This window comes from Meleagris gallopavo, chromosome 19, assembly GCF_905368555.1.
Source record: "Meleagris gallopavo chromosome 19, MGAL_WU_HG_1.1, whole genome shotgun sequence".
NCBI lineage: Eukaryota > Metazoa > Chordata > Aves > Galliformes > Phasianidae > Meleagris > Meleagris gallopavo.
The window spans coordinates 9,677,501-9,687,894 of record NC_139422.1 but is presented as its reverse complement, the minus strand read 5'-3'; the positions used below and the strand labels follow the sequence as shown (position 1 = coordinate 9,687,894).

The 10,394-nt window shown below is 50.0% G+C and overlaps 1 long non-coding RNA gene across 1 annotated transcript; it reads right to left on the bottom strand.

Annotated features, from left to right (window-relative positions):
- Positions 1–4,199: 4,199 nt before the first annotated feature.
- LOC146543138 (uncharacterized) lies at positions 4,200–9,505 on the bottom strand. The gene is made up of 3 exons (XR_014887304.1): positions 9,222–9,505; positions 4,978–5,066; positions 4,200–4,901 (listed from the first exon to the last, which is right to left on the bottom strand). It is a non-coding gene; the product is annotated as an uncharacterized LOC146543138 (long non-coding RNA).
- Between the last annotated feature and the right edge of the window lie 889 nt (positions 9,506–10,394).

The following is a 10,394-nucleotide window of genomic DNA, read 5'->3' as shown; positions in this document are numbered from 1 at the left end:
GAAGCAGCTTCCCATGTGCCCTCTGCCAGCACAGCACCGCTGGGCTCCAGCACCGCCCGCCTCCTGCCCAGCATGGGGAGCACACCGCCCCGCAGCAGGCAGGAACAAAGAGATGCTGCACTCTGAGCCATATGGATCAGACGTATATACAATACACAATAAACAACACATCTTTCAGTCTGGGTCTGTTTGAAACCTTCCAACATATGTTCTGCTAACAGTTTAACAAATTGATTGCTAATGTTATCCTGCTCTGAAATCTGGCATAATGTGCAGGAGGGGAAAAAAAACAACAAAAACAAAAGCATTCCTACCTCAACAGAAATGCACAAGAAAAGCCATTAGAAAAGGCTTCGGGATGCCTGACAGGAGAGAATTTCATGCCAATTTGTGTGCTCGTTGGAAAAATCATTTATTAAAAAGAAGATATACCTTCATGTTAGTGAGATGAGGGTGTAAAACTGAGCTGGGTCTCCCACTGCTTCAGCTCTATAACTCAAGTTATATTCATCAGAGGCATATATTTAAATCATAGCTTACTTTGCTTTGTGTTCTGAAATTTATTAGCCTACTACTTAAATGTTTTATTCATTAGGCCATGTAAATAATGCATGGTTGTTTCCATGGCAATTTAACCCCTTCTCTCCGGGAAGCTCGCAGATTTTCCATCTTGTGTGCCTGCCTAATTGCCGCGATCAGATTTGCTGTTCTCTCAGAGTCGAGGCCACGGTTATTTTTCTCCTTTTTGTGGCAAATTCATTAGGAGGAAACTTTTCCACTGACAAATAAGATGTATTCAGGCACAAACAGGGAGGGGAAGGAACTGTTTGCCAGGTCATTTAGCAGAGTTTGGGCATAGCTAATTTTTCCAGTTTCTGCTCTTCTGCGGGGTTCGTGCTGCGCCATTAATCCTGGCAGCACACGGCACCCGATCAGCTCGCAGGGCTGCGGCCGCCACACGAGGACATGCTGTGTCCTGGGAGTCACCAACAGCGGGAGGCAGTGCTGGGAATGGCGCTCCTGGCCGGCTGTGGCCACGCACAGAGCAGGGTTCTGACACGAAGGGTACGGCTGCGGGCTGCCAGCAGCTTGCTGCTGTGGAGTTGGGGCCAGGGGATGTATGTGCCCCGGTGCAGCAGCCCCAGCTGGGCTGAATGTAGCACTCACTGCACACACAGAGCCCCACACTGCTCTTCCTGGGCTGCCAGAAGAAGACCTGTGGGAGCTGAGCGCCGCGCAGCACCTCTACGCAGGGCTCTGCTGCTGAAACGCGCATGCTCTGCAACGCATGTTAAACAGTAATTTATGATGCAGGAGACTAATTTATGTACTGTGCAAAACTCTCCCACGTGCCCAGCTCCAAGAGCAAGGCTCAGTCCCCAGCTTCCTGCTTACCAGCAGTGAAGCATCCAACTTGTGTTTCTAGAGAAACAACAACCAAAATTAAGTGCCTAAATCTTTTTAGTGGGGAGGAAGGGCATGAACCATCTTAGTTCCGTGTCCTTTGGATTTCATCACCAGATTGTAATCTATCCTGTAAAACCGTTTATACTAAATAGAGATCTTCTTCATTTTACAGTGCTGAGGACTCACCAGATGTAAATCTGCAGTGGTACACCTGCAGTTGCACAGGTCTCTTTCAGGCAGCAGTAACTGTGGATCCAGTTCACAGCAGCAGTACGTCTGCAGCACATCCTCCCAGGCTGAGCCCTGAAGGGAGGGATGTAGGGAGGCTGGGGGGAGCACCGGGTGTGCACACTGCCTGGTGTTGGTGCACAGTGCTTCCCCACGGCCTTGGGCAGGAAGCAGCACCTGCAGGTGGCGGAGCAAAGAGATTTGCTAACATCCCAAAAAGAGAGGTAGGACTTAAAATAATTTGTATGTGTTTGGATGGATTCTAAAAATAATGAGGTAGAATTCAGCAAAGACGCAGGAAAAATCAGATGTAAATGCAATGCGTGGATTGCTGCTTGAGTCAGCAGAAGGGGAGGATCCAGGGATTGAAATTGCCACTGCATCTGGCAGCAATGTAATGCTTTGATCTGTGCTAAGCACCCCATGTTCTGGAAAATCCAGATGTGACGCAAGAAAAGTAGGTTCAGGAAAAGCAGCGCAGGATGGAAAACCAGTGGGGCTGGAATTCCTTACCTGGAGCAGAGATCTGCCCACAGAAGGCTTTGAGCACACAAAAGCTGGGGAAAGAAATTGTCCGTTTTGCTCATACAGAGGGAAGGCCGTGGGGTGTTGCTCTCAGCAGCTCTTTGCCCACTGGTACAGAAGTACTCCTTTCCCAGAAATACAGGCTCCAGAGTCACTCTCTGTGTCTCCTGCCAAAACATAATGTGAGCACATAGATCATGCTTCTCCAGAGTGCAGGGTAATCGTGGGGCAGCTTTGACATCTGAGCTACAGGCAGTGAATGAATTCAATCTCATTATTTTAGATGTGATTAAGTTTATTTTCAAAACAAAACCATCCTACAAGAATCTTTTCCTTATAAAACAGAGCCAGGAAGCAGGTAGAGGTTGAAGAGAGAAATCATTGAGCTCCACAGATCTGAATAGCTGAGATCAATCACCATGAGCCATGGAGATGAGATTTGGGACAACATCTCGGCGCAAGCCTTCAGAGGCTTGTAGATCTGCCCGGCCGTGCTCCCGTCAGTGATGGATGGTGGGGGAGATCTGCTGCTCCTCAGAATTGGCTTTGACTTAATTCACTCTCTGCACGGAAGAAGGAAAACAAAGGAGGAGCAATTGGATTTCCCATTTAACATCTGGCTCTTCCGGTGCCGAGCCCCTCCCAGCACCATGACCGTGCTCCGCAGCAGCAGCAGTGACCCCGCAGCACCACCGCCCACAGCCCACCCCCCCGGCTTGGGGCAACTCACACGGCAGTGGATGGGCGTTGATGTTGGGGGGCGGGCGCTGCACGCTGCTGCCCAGTGCCATGCAGCAGTGGTTGCAGCCTTCCCCACACCCCGAGTCCAACCTGGAGCCACCCACCCTCTATCCAGCACCCAGTGTGCTCTCTGCGTGCTCTGCAGCCCTGTGCAGTGCTCCAGGCTAAGCTGTTAGCATGCTGGCTCCTCACTTGCCCAGCGCCTGCTGCTTCCCTAACATCGTTTGCCCTGTGCTTGTTTATCTCTGTCTCTGGTTCTCTCTGATTGCTGCTAATTCCTTCAGCTCACCCCCAGGCTGCCCCCACCCGCAGCCCCCAGTGATGCAGCATGGCAGCCCCAGCCATGGGAGCAGCCCCAGGTGTCACCTGCATGGAGGAAGCTGTGTGCAACAGGAGACCTGATGAACCCATTGATCTTCCTGGGAGCATCAATCTGTCTTTCTAATGCTGCAGTCAGTTGTCTCACGGAACAATTCACTGAGTGACAGCTCTCACAAAACCGCATTTTCTCTCCTCGCTGCTCCTGCAATCAGAAGGGCTCTTGGCGGTGGGCAGATGCTGCAGTGTCACCCTGGAGCAGTGCTGAGCCCAGGGCCTAACGCCTTCAGGTGAGGTGAGGAGCTGTGGCCCTTTGCACTGCGGGCAGTCCATGAGAGGAGCACAAGCAGAGGATCCACCAGCACTGCCACCCACACCGATGTGTGCATGCAGTCACGGAAGGCAGGAGGCCCAGCACAGCTCGGAAGCAGTGGCAGCTGAGTGCATCACACTGCACCATCTAACAAGTGCTGCTGCACTTCCACAGCCGCTCCCAGCTCCAGCCCATGCCTGCTGCACCCACCCACACACTCACACACCCATCGTGTTGCTCCTGAGGTGCACCCAGCCCCGGTCCTGGGAGCAGCCACTCTCCTGCTTGGTTAGGCCATTATACCTTCACATCTCCTTCACATGCTCCCAGTCGTCTGCAGCCCTGCCCAGCAGAGGCCACTGGAGATGCCGTCACTGTCCTGGCAGCACCCAGTGAGAGCCATGTGCCCAGCATGACATCCCCAGCTGGGGGACAGGGGCGGCAGCACCAGCTCTCTGCGTGCCCATGTGGCAGTGGCCTCCCCCAGCACTCCCTCAGCATGGGAGCAACTTAGTGCAGAGCGGCTCTTACAGGGCTTTGAAAAACAAGAGGCGGCAGAAAGGGTTAACAGTTTATTATATTTTTTCTGAGTGATTTTATCACTGTCGTTAGAACATTCATTGAACTAAGTGAGAAATCCATCAAGACGTGACAGCAATGTGCAGACTAATGGCTGTTAGATGGTAATAATTTTTAATATGATTTTTATTTCACTTAATTTCATATGTGCTTGACAAAAGGTCCTGTGTCACTGGGGAACTGTGTGGAACTGGGAATACGCTGATGTGAAGGTCTATTAAACCAAGTGCTCCAAGTACTTTCAAGTTCCAACTTTAGAATTCCCAAGAAAACTCTGACATTTTGGCCTTTTTGGCAAGAAGTCAATGAGGCAGCAGGAGGTCACGGCATGCCGGCTCTGAGGGGCAGCCCGTCCTTATGCACACTCTGTCTCTCAGCTCACGCACTCCTCCAACGCTTCCCATAATCTCCTCATTCAGAGGCCAGGTGATCTCTGCACCCAGCAGCCCCTCTTGTCTGACATCCCCTCCAGCTCATCCCACGTGGTGTGCAGTGTGAGGAGAAGTGGCCCTGGCAGCACCCACAGGCACTGCTCTGCCCGGCCGGGCTGGGGGTTTCGCTGAGGGCAGCGGGGCTGCTGATGGAGATCCTGCACTGTGCGCAGCTTGACTGGCCTCGGATGTTGGGGACTGAAATAAGCCATTATTTCCAAAAAGGACGATTCCTTGACAAACCATTTTGTTGTCAAGATGAAACCACAGTTTGCTTTTGGCACTCAGTGCCACTTCTTGGTGAATTCAGGAGGACATGGGAAGTGGAAGACACCTCCATGGCCTCATGCGCGCACTGCCTGCCAGATAGAAAAGTCGTGAGAAGTTTTCATGTACCACCCATCAGTCCCCTTCTCTTACCTCACAATGGCTCACCATGGTTCTTCTCCACAAGGAAACATCAGAGGAGCTCAGTGAAAAGAGGAGCACCGACGGTGTCAGGAACAAAGCCAAACACCCAATTCCTAAAATGATAAAAACATGTATATGATCACTCAAGGATAAATTCTGCACTCCAGGGAAATGGATCCCCATGATTTTCCTTTCATACTGTGTCCTTACACTGCCTCCGAGGCAGAAATCTCCAGTGGGCTCCCAAAGACATCTCTCCCTTGGAAACGGAGAACCGCCAGATCTGCGGTGCCTGCAACAGGGGCAGATCCTGCAGCCAACTTATGGGAGGGAGACCATCAGCGCCAACGCAGCACATGCAGCAGACGTGTCACACTCCGTGCACACACACAGCCAGCACACACAGAGCCCAGTGTCAGGGCTCCCAAAGAGCCCAACTCAACCATTTCACTAAACACATCATCGCTCTGGTGGCTGTGAATTTAGCAAATCCTCTTATCTGTCGTATTAATCCTGGACGCTTCCATTCAAGAGACAGACATAGGAAGACTTTTCCCAGCAGATCATGTTATAATTAATGCTGGAAGACCTGCAAGCACCTAACGCTATGCAGATCCTCTCAGTATTAATTGCAAGAACAAAATTATTGCTGTGCCTTTAAAATGGAGGGAGGGTGCATGCACGTGTGCTGAAATATATAATATATAATATTTGTAGTAAGAGTCAAATATGGAAGCTATACCTTCCCCTGATGAATGGGAAGCTTAATAGAAAAGCCTGAGATAGATAGATTTTACGCAATATGACACTGGTTTAAGGAAGCAATATCAACCATTGTTTAATGTAATAAAAAGCCAGAGGTGTAAGAAATGATGGTAATTCTATTGTAACCGAACTTGAAGATCCCTGTCAAATATGAGTGTGAATGTGGCAGTTATTTTAGGTATGTTTGTAATCTTTGCAGGCGTTTTGTCAAGGAGGCACTGTGATATTAGTAAGAGTGCACAAAGGCTCGGCAATGGTGTCATGCACAATTAATGTCCCCAGGTAGCAACTCCATTAGTCTTATGAAGTGAGCTCACAAATGGGAATACTAATGGGGACGCGCCTTGGGGCATTTGCTGAGCTTACTGCTAGTTTATTTCATACCCTTTATGCTCAACACAAAATTTACCTAGCCTGGATTTAAAATGTGTCTCATTACACAGGCAGCATCCTTTTACTCCAGTGCTTCCCTTTTAACATGCAAGATTTGCAATTCTAATCATATCAAAACCTGACTGCTCTTGCTAAAAGGAAAAAAAAGGATAAATAAATGGAAAAAATAATCTTACGATAAAGACCGTCTGGGGTTTTAATCTTCCCTGACAGTCCTTTTTCATGTGTACATACTGCTGGCACACGTTCTTGATGCACGGCTCAGAGGAGCAGGGCACAGTGCGGGACAGTGGCTCTGAGCTCAGCTCTCGTGCAGTTCACCCGCTGCAGCGCTTGGCCCAGGGCGCCCTGCTGCTCCTGCTCCCGCAGCATGCACCGGGACAGCGACTGCTGCACTCTGTTCTGAATGATGCCAAGCACTGGGATCAAGCCCTACTGTGTCACAGCGGTGCTGCTGGGCTGCCCAGCAGTCCACGAGAGTGGAAACACCCGTGCGCGCAATACGCATCGTTTCCAAATCCCAGCGCCGTGTTCACAGTGGCTCACATGGGAAGTGGCCACGCTCCAGCACTGAACAGCCCGTGACTGCAACTGCAGTGGTGGAGCCCTGAGGTCCCTGCACGGTGCGGCCCGGGGCCAGAAGCTGGGCACAGCAGCAGCGTTCCCAGCCTCTGCTGCACCAAAATGCCAGATGAGCCCCGGACAGATTTATTTTCAAATCCTGACTCAATCACAGTATTGGATTTGTAATCACGGGCTCCAATTTTAGTGGAATAAATATACTAACAAAACTAATAGTTTGTTAGCTGCAAGGTAGGGACAATCAAAGTGTCTAAAGTGAAATACACAGCTCCTCAGGAGAAACCCCTACATGATAAAGACATTTAGCATTTTATTTTTTTAAATAAATATATAGTGTGGTGTCAAGCTGTTTGAAGAGCACCGCTGCCTAGTGCTGCGTGAGTGTGCACCCAGCGGGGAGGGAGGGCTCTGAAAGTTCACCGGCGTGTAACTGTCTCCAGCCACTGCACGAACTGCATTGGGAGAGGACATAAACCAAAATGACTCCTTGGGAACCCAGAGGAGAAGCAGGAACTGTTTGGTGGAGAATTATAGCTATGGGTGAAATTAGATGTACTCTGAGCCCCAAGGCTGGGAGAAATAAAAAGCATTTTAAATGGAGTGTAGAATTCATATTCCTCAGTCACTTCCAATAAATAAATCCTTGACAATTTTTTTCAGTAAACAGTGGTTACACTTTGCTCTATTGTCTCCATCCTGCATATTCCAAATGGGGAATCCGGGCATTCCATCCCAGCATGACCACACCTGCAGTGCTGCAGCAGGATGGGGACTCAGCACAGTCAGACCCAGCAACATCTCTGTAGTCTCCTCCTGCCCCTCAGATCCTGAGGCCACCTGGTGCTGGGCCCGCCTGGAGCCCTGTTTGCCTTGCAGCACTCTCACTGTAGAAGCAGCAGCTGCGAGTGGCTCTCTGCAGGGGTGCAGGTGCCCAGCTGTGCCATGCAGCGCTGCCCACTGCTTCGTGCATGGCTGTGACTGCTGCCTGTACCAGCAGCATGGAGCAGGGAGTACTGCACACTGCACTTTGTCACCATGCACTGCCAGGTGTGACCCCTCCACATTCAGCCCCATCACTGCTGGGTTCCCGGGTCAGAGTGGGCAGAGCCCTCTGCCTGGTTTGAGGCCACACGCAATTCCATTTCCACGAAGAAATGAAGCATTTTGTACTTTACAACTTCCCCACAAAAGCAACCATCCCATTTCAACCTGTCTGTGAGGAGGAGATGATGGAGGGAGAGCAGAGCACCGGGCTGCCAGCAGCTGACGTTCGGGAGGGTGCTGTTTCACATTCATTTAACTTCCATCTCTTATTGAGAGGAATAATAATTCTTACAGCAGCAATAACAGACCTGCTCCTCCCAGAGCTGCTGAAGCAGGAGGAGAGCCACTGTTCTCGGCCATTCTGGTGCTGCTGGAAGTGCCTGCAGTGACCCCATCCCCAGCACACACCTGCGGGCTGAGCTCAGGGACACCACCATCCCAGCCCAGCTGGTATGTGGCAGCCTGCACAGCCCAGGCCAAAAATCCCCCTGCGACCTCTCCAGAGGGCACTTCAGCAGAGAGCAGCAGGTATTCAGGGTCACTCAAAGAACGGTGGTGTCCTTGGGTCAATTGCAGGGAATTATGTCTGCAGACCCTGTTATCCACTGGCCAACAAGCCCCCAGAGAGCCCTTTTGCGAGCAGCCGGGCTGGGGGTTCAGTGCTGGGGAGGATTCCTGCCTGTTTCTGCTGATGTTTTCTGTCTCGTGGAGGAGGTTGGGGCATGGCAGCTCAGATAAAACCTGCAGCTGGTGGGAAAATGCATGGAATGCTCTTCTGCTCTGAAAAGCTGCTATGTCAAGCCTGAAGTATTTGGCAAGAGGTGGCAAATCTGAATATAAAACATAAAAATACCAGAGATGACCCAAGGGTGCTTGTCTTCCTTTTCAGAAAAGGAATTTCAAAATTTTTACTCATTTGAAAAGAAAATTAAAACTTCTGCAGTATGTTTGTTAGACCATGACTAGCAAAGAAAGATGAAGAACTTGAGATGCAGAGACAATGGATTCAATCCCATGCTCAGTCATTTATTTTTGGCTAATTAAAAGTGTAAGATTTTTCTCTTTATTATGCACTGTTTGCCAAGTTCATTATTTGCTCACCCATAAATCATCTTCAGTAGCCAAAGGTAAATTCCCTCTCTGTGTTCGGGGGCTGCAGTTAGTACATGTCACAAACCCCAGCACTGAGGAGCTGCTGCTTCGTGTCGCGGCACAGCCCTGCCAGCAGCGCAGGGCAGCCAAGATGGTGTCGGTTCTGCGGGAATCAGAGACAGAATGTGCAAAGCTCTGCTCCTTCCCTGCTCTGTCCTGCGGCTTGCCAGCCTCTCTAATGTCAGTCTGACCTCAGTTAATTCTTTCCAGATTTGCATGCCCTCACCCATGCTTCATTCCCCCCACACCCCTCAGCCTTGAAGCCCCCCCAGCTCCGCCTTCCAATGACCCCCCACAGCAGCAAAACCCAAGGGAAGAGAAGTGCTGGTCACCTGTGATGGAATAGCAGCGTTGTCTATTTTTTTCTCTGCAATGCCTCCCAGAAGCACCCACAAAGCATTGCATCTTTCAGAAGCGTTCAGAAGCTGTCAGCCTGCAGAAATCTGTGTCCTCACTCTCCTCCTTTCAGGTGTCTTTCCCAAAAAGCTGCTCACTCCCACCTGGGATCCAGGAATCAGGAGAGGCATTGGAGTGCTTCTGTCTTCTGCTATGGACTCCACATCTGGGAAACCAGAAGAACCTCTGCAGCCCGCATGGCTTCCAGGAGCGGTTGGGAACATCTGGTTTGCCCATGTGGCACCATTCCTTGGCACTGAAGCCTTCATTTGGGCTGATGTGGTGCCAACAAATTTACCAAACTTTTTGTAACTAGCAAGTTATTGAGTGTCACTTTAGTACAGTGGATGTGGAAAATGCATGGAAGGTGCCAAGAATGCTGCATAGTCTTTAACTATTACATTAAGCATCTGCTGCTGCCATTTATGGATCAGATAGCATTTTACTCTTGAGATATTTGATTTTATTACCTTCTAGGGAGAGAGCCAAACAAGTGTTCTTATTGATTTGCACATTAAATATATTAGTAATAAAACAACATCTCTGTAAACCAATTGTAAAATCAATATTAATTGGTACCAAAATATCACAAGTAGTTGAATTACAATTAAAGAGGGTGGCTTCAAAGCCTGCCCACCAATCCAGAGGTGATGCACACCAAGTGGGAGAGGACCACCAACTCTGAGCAGAACAACAATGCTGAGAGCAATTAACAGCTGTTCCAAGTAAAGTATGAAGAGATGCTCAATTTTGTCTGAGGAGAGCAAGGGTCATTGAGATTCAGTTCATGGACAGCAGCTCACCTTTCCTGCACGGGCACACGTTTGGCTGATTAAACCTTGTGGGAACAGATCCAATGCTCCCTTATGTCACAGAATCATCAAATCATAGGATCATAGGATGATAGGATCACCAAGGTTGGAAATGACCCACAGGATCACCTGTGGGATGTCTTCGTATCCCGGACAGCTCCTGCTCTGCAGCTGGCCTGGGCAGAGCAGTGAGGCTGCAGACCAACCCTGGGCCATAGGGCTGTGACCTGCCCAGAGCACCAGGGCTGCAAGCAGAGCGCAGCAGCCAGGGCAGCTGGCAGGGATGCACCCATGTCC